The sequence below is a fragment of the Gracilinanus agilis genome, chromosome 2 (assembly GCF_016433145.1).
Source record: "Gracilinanus agilis isolate LMUSP501 chromosome 2, AgileGrace, whole genome shotgun sequence".
Lineage (NCBI taxonomy): Eukaryota > Metazoa > Chordata > Mammalia > Didelphimorphia > Didelphidae > Gracilinanus > Gracilinanus agilis.
The window spans coordinates 479534228-479551041 of record NC_058131.1 but is presented as its reverse complement, the minus strand read 5'-3'; the positions used below and the strand labels follow the sequence as shown (position 1 = coordinate 479551041).

The 16814-nt window shown below is 37.2% G+C and overlaps 1 pseudogene; it reads right to left on the bottom strand.

Annotated features, from left to right (window-relative positions):
- Positions 1-13049: 13049 nt before the first annotated feature.
- Positions 13050-14917, bottom strand: LOC123235842 (annotated as a pseudogene).
- Positions 14918-16814: the final 1897 nt, after the last annotated feature.

Below are 16814 nucleotides of genomic sequence, written 5' to 3'. Positions count from 1 at the left end.
TTTTTTTCTAACTTCAAGTTAGATAGGACACTGGGATCAGGGAACCTGAGCCTAGCAAGAGGAAAAGCAATTAAAAGCTATATATATATATATATTTATATATATACATATATATAAATATGTATATATATATGTATGTTGAGTCTTAAAGGACTCTAAGAGTTAGGGGGAAGAGCCTTCCTGGTGTGGGTGACAACCCCATGGGAGATGGAATGTTGTGTGTGAGGTAAAGTAAATAGGCCAGTTAGGCTTAACTAGAGTTCATAGAGGGTAGTGATATATTAGAGGACTATAAAGATAGGAAAGGACCAGCTTTTACAGAGCTTTAAATGTCAAACTAATCAAATATTTAATTCTAGAATGAATAGAGAGACACTGGAATTTATTGAGAAAGAAGGTGACATAGGAAAACTTGTCCTTTTAGAGAATAATAACATTGAGTAAAGAATAAGTTTTTCTATTTTTAATGATCATTCAATAAGTATATATACATAGAAGATTTTAAAATCTTTGAGAAGAGAGTAATCTTTAGTAGATGAAAGAGAGCTAGTTATAGAGGAAAACAACTCTTAGGAGAGAGTCATGGGGCAGTTAGGTAGCATATAGATAAAGCACCAAGCCTGTTGTCAGGAGGATCTGGGTTCAAATCTGACCTCAGACATTTCCTAGCTGTGTGACCTGGGGGAAGTCACTTCTCAAATTACTAGCCCTTATATTCTTTTGCCTTGGAACTGATACTTAGTATTGTAAAGGATTAAATTGGGGGGGGGGGCAAGAGTTTGATCAAAAGCCAGTGCCTAGTTTATTAAACACAAAGCACTTAGTTTATTATTAGGAAATATGGATAGGAAATAGGAAGGAGGAAAGTGAAAATAATCTTATAATAGATTATAACTATACCCAAGATCCCAATACTAACTAAATTTTTCTAGAAAACCCTACATCTATCTGCCTCAGAGGGCAGTATCTTCTGCTAGGCTGAAGCCCTTGCCTACTCTCATATCTATCTCTATCTGATAATATAACCACTATCTAGCTACCTGTCTACCCAAGTTATCAATGATCAATTAGGCTATTAAGGCCTTATTCTGTTTCTCTGTCTCCAACCAGAGAGAGTGCTAGCAGCACAACCTCTTCCCAGGAGACCCAGAGACAAAAAGCCTTTTCTAACAGTCTGCGACTAACTAACCACATTTGGCCACACCCTTCTAACTGTCACTGACAAGTGGCACAGCAGGGGGTCTCTAACTGCCAACCTGCACAGCAAGGGGTCTCCTACTGAAAAAAAACTATTACTTCTTTTCCTCTTAAATATAAAAAGTAGAAATTAACAAGAACTCTCTTAACAGTATCCATTCTAGGACAGAAGGTAAGGGTTTGAGAGAAAGAATGAGAGAGAGAGAGAGAGAGACAGAGAGACAGAGAGAGAGAGAGAGAGGATGAGAGAGAGAACAAGAGAGAGAAAGAATGAGAGAGAATGAGAGAAAGAGACAGGAAGAGAGAGGTAGAGAGAGAGAGAATGAGAGAGAAAATGAGATAGAGAGGTAGAGAGAGAGAGAACAAGAGAGAGAGAATGAGAAAGAGAGACAGGAAGAGAGAGAGAGCATGAGAGAGAGAGAAAATAAGAGAGAGGTACAGAGAGAGAGTGAGAGAGAGGTACAGAGAGAGGATGAGAGAGAGAAAAGTAGAGAGAGAATGAGAGAGAGAGAGGTAGAGAGAGAATGAGAGAGGATGAGAGAGAGAAAATGAGAGAGAGAGATAAGAGAGAGAATCATCACTTCTCTGTCAAATGACCAGCAAAATGGAGAACTAGACATTTTCTCTGATCCTCCTATCTCTCAAACCTCTCCAAAAAAGGAATTCTGCTTAAAAGATAAAGCATTTTCAGCTGTCTCCATAGTCTCCTACAGGATACCAAACTCAAATAGAAATAAATCCTTGTATGCCACATGTTGATTCAGAAAAACACAAATGAACATTATCTATATTGACATGTACTTTCATTTATTTTGTCAAACAGTTCCTAATTACATTTTCAAAATATTCTTTTTTTTATGTACATGCAGAAACAGTTTTTGACAACTGTTTTTTTTGACATTTTAGAATTCAGATTTTCTCTCTACCTATCCTGACCCTCCTCCCCAAGATGGTGAATAGTCTAATGAGATTATACTCATGTTTTCATGTAATACATATTTCCATATTACTCAGGTCATGACAGAAGTGATAGGGTTATATGAGGAAGAAAAAGGAAGGTTCAAGTCAACCAAGATCTCCAGAAGAAGACATTTAAAGGCCTTGAGCATAAGCAGACAAATTGAAAGGGAACAGAAGGGAAGGGTATCTGGGTGGCTCAGTAGATAGAGAGCTAGGCCTAGAGATGGGAGGTCCTGGGTTCAAATATGATCTCATACTTCCTAGTTGCATTACCCAGGACAAGTCACTTAACCCCCATTGCCTAGTCCTTACCACTCTTCTGCCTTGGAGCCAATACACTGTATTGACTCCAAGACGGAAGGTAAGGGTTTTAAAAAAAGGGGGGAGAAATAAGAATTGTGAAATTAAAATTTATATCTCGTCCATCAGAAAAAAATGGCAGAAGAGTAAAACTTGAATCCAAAGTGACAATTTTCACCAAAAAATAAATAAATAAAAGAGAGAATAACTGATTAGAAGAGAAAATCACTTTCCAAATTTTCTCCTTGTGCTTCTTCTAGAGTTCAACAGGGAACTGAAGAGATTTTTTCTCTCCTCCCTTCATCATTAGCAAGAATGTCTCATAATGGAGCAACACTCCGAGCAGGAAATTCTGCACCCCACAGAAAGCAGGCCCAGAGAGTTAAACTGCAGAGAAAACTGTCCCAGGAAACTCAGTAAAGTGACTTGCCTAGACAGAGCCACTGAATTCAGAGCTGCTGCATGAGGAATCCCACAGGATAAAAGATATCCAGACCCTGTAGTGCCAGAGGTAACAGTCCCCTTGACCACTTTTGTTCCCTAGGTATGTGTCTCTCTGTATGTTTCCCCACTCCTTCCACTAATTCTGTGTGTATTTGTAGAAGAGTGCACTCCAGATGTTTGGTGGGATTATTTTATAATGACGATTCATTCAACATGCTAGCTAGCTAATAGGATTAGGGGTAGTAGTATGCCATTTCAGTAAGTGCTTTTGCTTTCAGTTATTCTTGCCAATTGGTTGACATTAAAGATGAATGCATTGGTGTGGGGCTTATAAGCTGTATTTTTTAAAAGTGCAAACCCAAATGATAAGTTGAACCTAAGTAATAGTCCTGAGAGAACTCAGCCTAAGAGCTGAGTCTGAGGGGCAGCCCAAAGGTACATACAAAATAAATTTACAGCAATGTTGTATGTTACAAAGGCAAGCATTTAAGAGATTGGCTGGAGCTCTCCTGCCTCGAACCATCTCTGCCCTGTCCCTCACACAGGACAAGGCATTCATCTCCATCAATAATGACGGTCCCATACCACTAGGCTTTGGGACAGGGATTATATTAATGATTCAGGTTAAACTTAAAGATATCCCAAGGTACTTTTATTTTTTATTTTTTTGAGTTGGTTGTTAAATATTTGCCAGTACACTCCTATATAGGCATATGTATAAATAAGACCAGTTTAGCTGGATTGTGGAGTTCATGGAAGAAGGTGAATAAAGAGTAATCAATCTGGAAAAATTGCCTAGGATACAATTGCCAGAATACAAAAGGCTTTAAATATAAAACAGAAGTTTATATTTTACCTTAAAGGAAATAGGGAGCCACTGAAACTTCTTGAACAGAGGAGTAACATAGCAAGATCTGTGCTTTAGGACTACCAAGTAGCCTTCGTTTATTGCTAGGCTTCACTCCAAACTTCTCTACTATTCCTCAGAAGCCTCTTCATTGGGAAAATCATAGCCCTGGAATTCACATCTTGTAAAAATCCTCTGCCCTTGTGCTTTCCCACCCAGGATCCTCCATTCAAAGAGATCTCCCAGGTCAGCTATGTCTTCATTACTTACTAGGCTATTTATGCTAGAGAACTTCTATGTCTTGGTGTCATCTTCCTTGATTTCCTATAAATATATCTATATCTCCCCTACCCTTAAAATATCCTTGCTTGATCCAGCATCCTGACTAGCTATCCTACTATACCTTACTTTCATTTTGTGGCTTAAGTCCTTGGGAACACTTTCTACAATTAGTGCCTCTTCTTCCTCTCCTCTCACTTAATTCATTTGCTGTCTAACTCCCCAAATCAATGTTTGACAGAAACTTCTCCCTCCAAAGTCATTAATGATATCCTACTTGCAAAAAAAATGGCCTTTTCTCAATCTACATCTTTCATCTTTCTTCAGACATTGACACTGTTGGCTATCCTCTTTTCTTGGCTATTCTTTCCTCTATAGATCTTTGTGACCTCTCTATCTTTTCCTGGTTCTCCTTTTTTCTCAGAATCCTTTACTGGTTCTTCATCTATGTCATTCCCACTAATCATATATATTCCCTAATGCTCTGGGCTCAGTGATCTTCTTTTTTCCTCTACTTTCTCACTTGGTGATCTTATCAGCTCCTAAATGGTTCAATTTTCATTTCTATACTGATGATTCTCAGATCTATATATTGAGCTCTAACTTATCTCCTGAGCTCTAGTCTTGTATTACTTGCCTCTTTAACATATACCTGGATATGCTGTAGGCTTCTCAAACTAAAAATGACCCAAACAGAGATCATTATCTTTCCTCCAAAACTCTTTTCTCTTCCTAACTTCTCTAAAACTGTTATCATCACCATTCTCTTAGTCACTTAGGTTTGAAAACATTAGTTTCATCTTCATTTTCATCTTCTCTTTCATACTCATTCCACATTTCTATTCTGCTTTCAAATCTTATAACTTCTGGGGTGGAGCCAAGACATTGGTTTAGTAGCAATGAAAGCCTAAACCACCCTGACAATCCTTCCAAAACAATCTTTAAAAACCACCTCAAAACAATAGGAGTTAAAAATGAACAGCAAGAAGTTGTGAGGGGACTTTCCTATTGAACACAACTTGAAAAGTAGGCAGAGAGAGAGAGTTGATTTTGATGGGATAAAGGGGAACTGGATGCAAAACTACACTCAGAGGAGTGTTGACTAGCCCCCCTCCCCCTACTGTTCTAGGTTCTGTGTTTGGGTGTAGGCTAACTTCAGGATCCTAGGACCCAGGCAACAGCAGCAAAAGAGCACCTCAGACTCAGTCCTTGAAGACCCAGGCCCTGGCACCAGCCTGCAGTGAGACCCAGAAGTCCATAGCACCGGGCCTTTTCAAGCCTGCCCTGCTACAGTACAGACCTAGTTTCAGGGCAAAATAGCTTACACTGACAAATCCATCAAGCCAGTGGCAGAGGAGATAGATTCAGCAAATAGCTTTCAAAATTTCCAGTCTGCAGGCAAAAAAAGACTGGGGAAAAAGAGCAAACAGCAAAAGAAATATTTAATGCTAGAAAATTTCCATGGGAACAACCAGCAAAGCTCAGAATCAGCAGGAATTTTGAGATCCAAGCAACTACATGCAAAACTTAAAAAAAAACAAAAAACGGGAATTAGTCCTAAGTTCTGGAAGAACTTAAAAAGGAATTCAAAAAGCAAATAAGACAAGTTGAAAAAAAATGGGAAAAATAAATGAAAGTAATGAAAAAAGAAAATAACTCAAAAAGCAAATCTTGCCATTTCTACCTTCACAATATCTCTTGAAGATGTCTTATACTTTCCTCTGAGACAGCCAGCACCCTAGTTTAGACTCATAACACTTCATGCCTGGACTTTAAAATAGTTTTGGCATTTCAAGCCTTTCACAAACTGACCCCCCCTTTTTTTAAATTTAAATGTTTATTAATATTCATTTTTAACATGGTTACATGATTCATGCTCCTACTTTCCCCTTCACCCCCCGCACTCCCCCCACCCATGGCCAATGCACATTTCCACTGGTTTTGTCATGTGTCCTTGATCAAGACCTATTTCCAAATTGTTGATAGTTGCATTGGTGTGGTAGTTTCGAGTCTACATCCCCAATCATGTCCACCCCGACCCATGCATTCAAGCAGTTGTTTTTCTTATATGTTTCCTCTCCTGCAGTCTTTCCTCTGAATGCAGGTAGCGTTCTTTACCATAAATCCCTCAGAATTGTCCTGGGTCATTGCATTGCTGCTGGTACAGAAGTCTATTACATTCGATTTTACCACAGTATATCAGTCTCTGTGTACAATGTTCTTCTGGCTCTGCGCCTTTCACTCTGCATCAGTTCCTGGAGGTCTTTCCAGTTCACCTGAAATTCCTCCAGTTTATTATTCCTTTTAGTGCAATAGTATTCCATCACCAGCATATACCATAATTTGTTCAGCCATTCCCCAATTAAAGGACATACCCTCCTTTTCCAATTTTTTTGCCACCACAAAAAGCACAGCTATAAATATTTTCATACAAGTCTGTTTATTTATGATCTCTTTGGGGTACAAACCCAACAATGGTATGGCTGGATCAAAGGGCAGGCATTTTTTTATAGCCCTTTGAGCATGATTCCAAATTGCCAGCCAGAATGGTTGGATCAGTTCACAACTCCACCAGCAATGCATTAATGTCCCAATTTTGCCACATCCCCTCCAGCATTCATTACTCTCCCCTTCTTTCATTTTAGCCAATCTGCTAGGTGTGAGGTGATACCTCAGAGTTATTTTGATTTGCATTTCTTTAATTATTAGAGATTTAGAACACTTTCTCATGTGCTTATTGATACTTTTGATTTCTTTACCTGAAAATTGCCTATTCATGTCTCTTGCCCATTTATCATTGGGGAATGGCTTGATTTTTTATACAATTGATTTAACTCCTTGTATATTTGAGTAATTAGACCCCTGTCAGAGTTTTTCGTTATAAAGATTTTTTCCCAATTTGTTGTTTCCCTTCTGATTTTGACTACATTGTTTTTGTTTGTACAAAAGCTTTTTAGTTTAATATAATCAAAACCATTTAATTTACATTTTGTAATTTTCTCTAACTCTTACTTGGTTTTAAAGTCTTTCCTTTCCCAGAGATCTGACAAGTATACTATTCTTTGTTCACTTAACTTATTTATAGTTTCCCTCTTTATATTCAAGTCATTCACCCATTCTGAATTTATCTTGGTGTAGGGTGTGAGATGTTGATCTAAACCTAATCTCTCCCATACTGTTTTCCAAATTTCCCAACAATTTTTGTCAAATAGTGGATTAAACTGACCCCTTTTTACCTATTCTAGTCTTCTTACACTTTACTCCCCTAGACAATATTCTCTGATCCAGTGACGTTGGCTTTTTTTTGGCTGATCTTTGCACATGAAATTCTATTTTTTACTCCACATCTTTTCACTGGCTGTCCCCCTTACTCGGAATGCACTCCAACCTTACCTCCACTTTCTGGCTTCTCTTGCAAGAATGGTTTTCATGCAAGACTCAGGTCAAGTTTTACTTTCTTCAAGAGGCCATTCCTGGTCCCTCTTCTCTACCCTCCAGTGCTTTCTCTCTGAGATTGCCTCACAACCTGTATCTTGTATATTTATAATTTTTTACATGTTGTCTCCCCATTAGAATGTTAGTCCCTTGAGTGAAGGACTATGATTTTTATTTCCTTTTTATGCCCAACATTAAGCACAATAACAGATAATAACCTTTTAATAAATGCTTGTTGATTGATTCATTTATTTTTTAATTCAAAGATATTTTATTTTCCCAATTACATGTAATATCAATTTCCAATACACATTTTCCAAAATTATAAGATTATTATGTGTTATCATGTAAAATATACTTCCATATTTGTCATTGTTGTAATTGTTGTAAAAAAATACTATTGTAAGAAAATATGAAACAAAACCCCCAAAGTAAAATCATAAATAAACAAATGTGAAAGATAATTCGCATTGGTCCACATCTGATTCCAGCAGTTCTTTCTTTGGACATGGATAGCATTTTTTGTCTTAAGTCCTTCAGAATTGTCCTAGATCATTGTATCGCTGAAAGTAGCCATGTCTATTACAGTTGATCATTCCACAATATTGCTGTTACTGGTACTGGTTCTGCTTATTTCACTCTGTACCAGTGATAGATTCATTATAAAGGACCTACCTGCTAGAGGTTGCCAGGTAATCTTATCTATTTATACATTAAACAACTTATTATTTTTGTTTATCCTTATGTACTTTTTCTTCCACTGTTGCTTTACTCTAATTACTCTAATAATAAATATGATTATTAAAAGAAAAGGAATAAATATGATTATGAAATAAATATGATTATTAAAAGAAAAGGAAAATATAAAAAATAAAAAAAGACTGAGCAAGAACTTTCTGACTTTATTGTGAGAGGCACATATCACAAAGTCAGGGTTTATAGACACACCCAGCATAGTCCGAGATCCCAAGTCTTACAACATACATATATTTATAGCATAAGTAGATGCATAGGCAGTAATGAAATGAGCGGGTCTCAAGCTGACTCTTCTCAAACGAGGGGGCCACTGTAGAGGCTTCTTTTTTTTGAGAGTCAGAAGGTCAGCGACTGTTTCAAAATCACAGAGTAAACAGTCAAGTTTCCTAACACCCCTTCTATCTATATGGCACAATTCTGAGAGTACATTGCTCAGGGTCAAAAGTGCACAGAAAAGTAATCTTGCTTTAATTATTGACACAGCACGCTTTATTTATAATTATTTTTTATTATTCTTCTTGATTTTTTATTATTCTTATCTCTTCTACGTAGTTATTCAATCAGCTCATAACTGGAGCTACCTCTTACTGTAAATCACTTATCAAACTATTATAAAGGAATCACTCATAGTCTATGTAAATGATTAAAAGGCATTAAAAGGCAATAAAAGTAATTTCCTTTTTAGGTACTGGGTTCAAAAAAGTTATGCCAGTGAAGCACAAGCTCTGGTAGGTATTTCTAAGCTGGTAAAGCTTTAAGAATGGACTGAGGTGGACTCTATGCCTGTGGCAGGGACCAGACCAGGTCAGTAACCAGGATGATCACAAGATGATGACCTCTTTGGCCAGGGCAACTTCTTAAGTTTATCTATGACCATCTCTACCCGTTAGTGGGAATTTAGATACCAACCTTAGCTCCTCCTGGCTCTGAAAGGTAAATCTTTATCTGAAAGGTAAAGGCTTTATCTTACAGGAACTACACGACCACACCACTTCCTGCAGTCTCCTCCCCAAGGCTCCAATCTCTGACCATTTCCACCTCACTGTAAACTTGGACTCTTTCACTGGCTCCATGCCCCACCCTCTCAGAGGTGTCTTTTGCCTTATCTTTCTAGAAACCAGACTACTTTGCCCATCTTCCTTTCTCATACTCCTTTATGTATTCTCTTCTCTTAGAATGTATGTTCCTTGAAGTCAGAAACTGCCTTGTTAGCTTATATTTGTATCTCCAGAGCTTAACACAATGCCTGAACAAATGCTTTCTCTTTATTTTTAGGAGTCCAGATTCTGAAAGAATTGGCATAGAACTATAAGAGCTAGAACTTTTATAGAGTTTTATGGCTTGCAAACAGACCATAACTTTACAAAATAAACAAAACTTTGCATATATTATTTATTTTAGTGAGCTAGATCCAGAATTGAGTCACAAGGTGGAGTCAGTATGGTTCACTCAATTCCCCAAATCAACTTGCTGTTTTAATCCTCTCATTTCTTTCACTGAACCCGGAATCAGGAATCCCTGAGTTCAAATCTTGCCTCAAACACCTACTAATTGTGTGATCCTGGGCAAGTTGCTGATTTCCCTTAGCCTCAATTTCCACATCTAAAATATGAATAATTGTAGTATCTACTGCCTAGCATTGTTGTAATGATTAAATAATTTATGTAAACTGCTTGGTAAGCCTTAAAGTTCTGTATAAATGTTAGATATTATAGTTTCAACCCTGGAAAAATAATCAAAGAAAAAACAGTTTCCACAGCAGTGATGTGTATTTCCTTAGAAGGAGAGAAAATTGAGACACATATGTCAGAGCACAGGTAAACTGAGCTCACTAGGCAGACAAAACTTCAAGTTTATGTACTTTTTTCATTTGGGAAAAAATTGGGAAGGGGTGAGTAATTTAGGAGAGCTATAATTCATATAACGGGACATGCTCAGAGTCCATTTGGGATGTTATGTACACAGCTTGGATTGTTTGTCAGGATTCAGGACTTAGTTCTGATAAGATAACAAAGAACAATCCTGGAGTTATTTGTATGATTTAGGGGTCTCTTTCAGGGCAAAGGTGGTGTTTACTTGTGCAGGATTTATGCCCAAGATAGGTACCTCAGATTTTATAGCCAAGATAGGCACCTCTGGCTTATCTTTAAGTCTCCTCCTCAGAGTCGGTATAGTGGGGTAACTGATAATGCCAGGCTATTAGTCGTAGGCTCAAGTAGAGATGCCAGAAAAAATGTATCCTGGTCAGATTCATTCCCATATTCACTGTTAATGGTCCTTCCACAATAGGGTACCTCTCAGAAGAAAAGATTGCCAATAGGAAGATCCTATAGATGAAGAACTAAGTAAAGCCATGATGCAACCAAGAGATCTTAACTTACCAACTCCCTATGTTACTGTTGTGGATTTTGTAGATAGTACAGGTCCAAGGAGAAGGAGAAATATCTATTCAGCAGTCCCAAAAAGAGTCTTTACCTTCTGGACTATTTTAATTTTTTAGATTTTCTGGTTTTGTTCATGTGCACCTGTGAATACTTTAATCTCGTGCATTTTCTGCAGTAGAGAAAATAAGAAGTTGTCTCATACCAAATATCTATATTGTAAACTGTGGACCTTTGTAGGAAGAGATCTTGTTATTCACAAATGGGGAAAGGAACCATATCTAAGCTTTGGTTTGGTTTTGTTTATTTTAGAGATTTCCTTGGTATTTTACTACAAAGTAGACCAAAATCAAAGAAAGAAACTAACACCTCTGGGGACTCCAAGCCCCCAGAGACCATATGAATCCAGAGTCATTGGGAAATAAAAGAGTACATTGGGCTTTAAGTGATACATATTTCTGTCAAAGGCATCCTCCTACTTCTAGTTACCCAGGTTTGCAACTTAGGAGCCACTCTTGACATTCTCTCCATTCTCCCTTAGCTCCCATATTTAATCAGCTGCCAAGTCTTGTTGATTGCCCCTCCACGTCACAGCTTGCAACTTTCCCTTTCTCCAACTTACCAACTGCAATAACTTCCTAACTGGTTTCCCTATCTCTGTCTCTCCTGTCTCCAAACCCTCTATATGGCTGCAGAATTGATATTCCCATGGTTTGTTTCTGACCGTATTCCTTCCCTATTTAAGAAGCTTCAACCACTCCCTTTTGTACATTGCTTTCTCTCATGTACTCCATGTTCTGGTCAAACTGGCCAATTTGTTATTCTACCTTCTAGCACCATGCCTTTGCACTGATGTTCCTCATGCCTCAAATTGTGGATTCCTTGAGGACAAGAACTGTCGTTTGCCTCTTTTTGCATCTTCAGGACTTAGTGCAGTGCCTGAAAAATAATAACTGCTTAATAAATGTCTATTGACTGATTGACTATTCATTCCTCACCTTCTTCCCTTATAATCCTTAACTCCATTTGGGATTCACTGTTCCCAGGAAGAGTTCTTTCTTGATGCCCCAAGTTATTAGCAATTTCCTTCCTCCTTGAAATTTTTTTGTATTTCCTTTCAACATATTTTGAGTTTACTTAACTGTGTACATGTTGCTTCCTCCAACACAAATTGTTTTAATTTAAGTTTCTTTCTTTCTTTCTTTCTTTCTTTCTTTCTTTCTTTCTTTCATTAACATAACCAGGTAACTCTCTCCCTCCCTCTTCTCCCCACAGTAGAGAAGGCATCATTTGACAAAAAGATATATATATATATAACTATGTCTTACAAATTTCTATTTAATAGTTTTTCTCTGGAGATGGATGTATGCAAGTTATTCTTCAAACAATTTTTCTATTGCTGTGTATGACGTTCTCTTAGTTCTGCTTGTTTCACTTTTCATAATTTCATGGAGGTTTTTTCATGTCTTTTTATTTTTTTTAAACCCTTACCTTCTGTCTTGGAGTCAAAACTGAGTATTGGCTCCAAGGCAGAAGAGTGGTAAGGGTAGGCAATGGGGGTCAAGTGACTTGCCCAGAGTCACACAGCTGGGAAGTGTCTTAGGCCAGATTTGAACCTAGGACCTCCCATCTCTAGGCTTGGCTCTCAATCCACTGAGCTACCCAGTTGCCCCCTTTTCATGTCTTTTTAAAAAACACTCACCTTCCATTTTAGAATCAATACTATGTATTGGTTCCAAGACAGAAGAGTGGTAAAGGCTAGGCAATGAGGATTAAATGACTTGCCCAGGGTCACATGGCTGGGAAGTATCTGAGGTCAGATTTGAATCTAGGATCTCCCATCTCCAGGCCTGGCTCTCTATTCACTGAGCCACCTAGTTGCCCCTTTCTGATGGTTTTTGTTGTTGGTGTTGTTTAAATTTTATTTTATTTTATTTTTTATTTTTTTAAACTCTTACCTTCCGTCTTGGAGTCAATAATGTGTATTGGCTCCAAGGCAGAAGAGTGGTAAGGGTAGGCAATGGAGGTCAAGTGACTTGCCCAGGGTCACACAGCTGAGAAGTGGCTGAGGCCAGATTTGAGCCTAGGACCTCCCGTCTCTAGGCCTGGCTCTCATTCCACTGAGTTAAATTTTATTTTTATGCCAAACATGCTTCCATATTGATTATTGTCGAAAGAGCACACACATAAATAACCAAAACCCCAAAATTCATTGATGTGAAAGATGGTATGCTTTGATCCATATCTTCCTCCAACAATTCTTTCTCAGGAGGTTGACGGCATTTGTCATCATAAGTCTTTTAGGATTGCCCCATATCATTGCAATGCTGAGAGTAACCAGGTTTTCACAGTTGATTATCATACAATATTGCTGTTACTCTGTTCAGTGTTCTCTTGGTTCTGCTTTTTTCATTCTGCATCAGTTCCTGCTGATCTTTCTAGCTTTTTCTGAAATCATCTTGCTTAGCATTTCATATAGCACAATAATATTCCATCACCAATATGTACCACAGTTTGTTTAAGCATTCCCCAATTGATGGACATCCCCTCTGTTTCCAATTCTTTGCCATTACAAAATAAGCTGCTATAGATATTGTTGTTCAAGTAGTTCCTTTTCCTTCTTTCCATGGCTTAAAAAAAATGTAACCAGTGTTTTTATCTTTTTATCCCTACAACTTAGTACAATGCCTGATACACAGCTGGTATTTAAAAACTGGATTGTAAAAGTGGATTACAAATTCTTCAAACTTAGCATTTATGTCTACTTAATTTATAGTGAACAGCATAGAATCATTCATAATTAGATGATGAATGTTTTTGATGCTGATGGGAATTGTTCAAAATTATACAAATGCCATTCTCAATTATGTTTTTAAAGCTATTGCCTTAAAATAAAATTGCATGATAGGATCAGAGTTAACCAATGTATATGTACCTCTTACACTGTTGAAATCACAGGAAGATGGAAATAAATTTTTTAAATTCCTAGTTTCCTTCAAGACTCAGGTCAGGTGCCACCTTCTGCAACGAGACTTGAGGCATTAAAACCTTTACTAGGCCACCCAGTTGTTAGTTCTCTCTCTTTCTCTCTTTATAACTTGTACATACCTAGACATATAATGTTTATTGAATGAATTCATAGATAGATCTTATTACTGTAATTTCAGCTTCAATAACCTCTTGCCACATTGCCTATAAATATTGTTACTCTTTCTTTAAGAGGCTTTGGATTTGTGGACATTAGTGTAATTGTCCTTCCTTGATGAGTCTGTAGGGAGCATAGGGGTTTTGATTTTGATTGTGGGTATATGAAGAATTTTAACTGTTATCTTTAAAGAGTTTGAGTTTGTCATTTGGGAAAGACTTTTAATAGTGATGATTTGAGAGAAACAATGAAAAGACAGGAAAAAAAAGGATAAAGAAAGCTTCTTTCAGAGGACTGGATTTAACCATTTTATTATTAAAAAAAATAAGAAGATTCTTGGGGGAAAAAAAACTCTGCCTGAAATCTTAAGAGCTGAATAGTAAGATTGTGTTCTAGAAGTGAGAAATCAAGAGTAAGAGTAATGGTTAGGGATATCTCTGAGTGGAGCTTTCTTACTGCTAAAATGTTGTAAATAATTAACTTTATATTATTATTGATTATATTATTTATTTTTTTTAAACCCTTACCTTGAGTTTTAGAATCGATACTGTATTTTGGTTCCAAGGGAGAAGAATGGCAAGGCTTAGACAAAGGGGTTTAATGACTTGCCCAGAGTCACATAGCTAGGAAGTGTCTGAGACCAGAGTTGAACACAGGACCTCCCATCTCTGGGTCTGATGCTCAATTCACTGAGCCATCTAGCTGCCCCCTTGATTGTATTATTAATAAATTATCTGACTAGTCCTTTGATTTTTATTTCTACAGGATGAAAAGTTTGTGGGTTCTGATAGCTCTTTTGGGCCCCAGGTGATGAGGCACAGTTGTAACTGTCAGTTCAGGTATGTCTTTCTCACCATTCAACTAAGTTGAGAATACTCAAGAGTGACGTCCACAATACAGCCCCAAACAGATTTATATTTTCTTTCTCCAGTTCTTCTAGTGCAATAGCAAGAATAGCCCTTACTGAGCAGTAGGCGGACACATCTGTGAGCCAAAATACCCTGCTTCATGGGGAAACTTTGTTGTTTCTACCACTGATACCAATGGCATAATCCTTCCATTCTTCATCCAGAGCATCATTTGCTTCTCAAAAAAGGTATGTAGCTTTTGCTCATCATCAACTTCGATGAGTTTCTGATAGCCAGTGGCTGGGAAAGAGATGTTGAGCTTCATCTTTGCACGATCAATCTGCCGACCTTCTATGGAAAAGAGTTTTTTTTTTTTTAATTTTTTAAAGCCTTTTATTAACAATGTCAACATCATCATGTTTTGACATGATAAGCTTCTCTAGTTTATTAAATAAGTACTAATTAATAACCTGGAGTTCTGGCTCAGAGCTAATTAGCAGATGAGAAAGGTGTTGCAATTCTAGTCATTAATAAGGAAAAAAGGAAATATTTGAACATACCGGTGGATTCTCTTGGAATTTGAAATGATGAGAATGAATATGGTTATATGGATATATGGATAGGCTGTATAAAGGTTTAATTGATCTCAAATCCAGCTACATTACATTATTTCTCAATGGATAATAATTTAATAATAACTGATATAGCCATACTTATATACATATAATATATGCTAAAATTAATGCTATATCAGTGAATTGATTATGAACTATTGGCTTTCTATAATTGCAGTAGCTTACAATATTCACAGAACAAGTAATTAACATAGAAAGTCCTTTTATGGTAAGAACTTTGTGAATGTGGTGTTAATGTTTGTTAGTCTGAATCAGTGATTCCCAAAGTGGGTGCCACTGCCCCCTGGTGGGTGCTGCAGCGATCCAGGGAAGCGGTGATGGCCACAGGTACATTTGGGGGCAGTGAATAACTGTAAAGGGGCAGTGATAGTATGTGTCAGGAGACGCTAAGTAATATTTTTTCTGGAAAGGGGGTAGTAGCCCAAAAAAGTTTGGGAACCACTGGAATGAAAGCTATCTGTGAACTGTATTAAGTTACTAGTTTTCCAGGAAAGATAACAAGTTTTAAAGCTATATTTAAAGAAAAGGACCATTCTCTCTTCCACCTCATTTGCCCTCTTGTGAACAAGATTCTACCCAGGATAGAAACAATATTTTGCCCCCAGAAGGCACCTCTCTTCTCATTCCAGCTTGAAATCAGGACATCCTAAGATATTATACAAAGGGAGGAAGAGATAGTCACTTCAAACAAGACAGAAGTGGTTTCATAAGAATTTAAAAAACAAACAAAACAAAAAAAAACAGTGAAAATTGTATTTTGGGGAAAGATTCCGTTCCCGCACAAAATTTCTACTCCATCTTCCAGTGTGAATTCACCCAATGGCACTATGACCTCTCTGAATGCAAATAAATCAAGATTTTGTGGGACTTCAAGGCTAGAAGGAAAAACTAATCCAATACCATTTCATGAATATCTGTATTTAAGATTCCATGTGTGTGTTAAGATTCCTGGACAGTTAAAGTTTGTGAAACTTCTTATCGAATAATATTATTATTCTATGTTATAGAATAATAGACTCTCCTGTAATATCTTTGAAATGGGAATTCTGTGAGTCTCGGTCATGTGTCCTGATCTTTTCCTCTTCTCATGTCTTGTGTATTTAGTAAGCATTGTTCAGTTGGGGACATTGCTGATCTGACATTTTGTTATTTGAATTCCTCTACAGCCAGAATGTTACAACTGTAATCTGAGGCCTCATTTTTTTTAATGGTTCATATGGAAAAGTTAGGACTTAGAGTGATAGCATATTGTTTTTGTAGTATGTAATTATACCTATTTGAAATGGCATGAGATGTGATAGCACCATACAGAATTCTTTGCCAAAAGGCTTAATCACCTGTTCCTGCAGAAGGAATTATATTACGACCAACAAAGAAACACAATTCATTTTATAAGCAATAAAAGGCAGGATCGGGATGGGTAGAGCAGGACAAAGCAGCAAACATTTTGGTGATAGAAAACTGGCAGTTAATCTATATAATAAACAGCCAATTGTTGTGGAAAGAAAATAGAAAACACAATGAAAACTTGTTTGTGTTTTTTTCCCTCTAAAAGGATGGTTTTTAGCATAATTATATGAAAATATA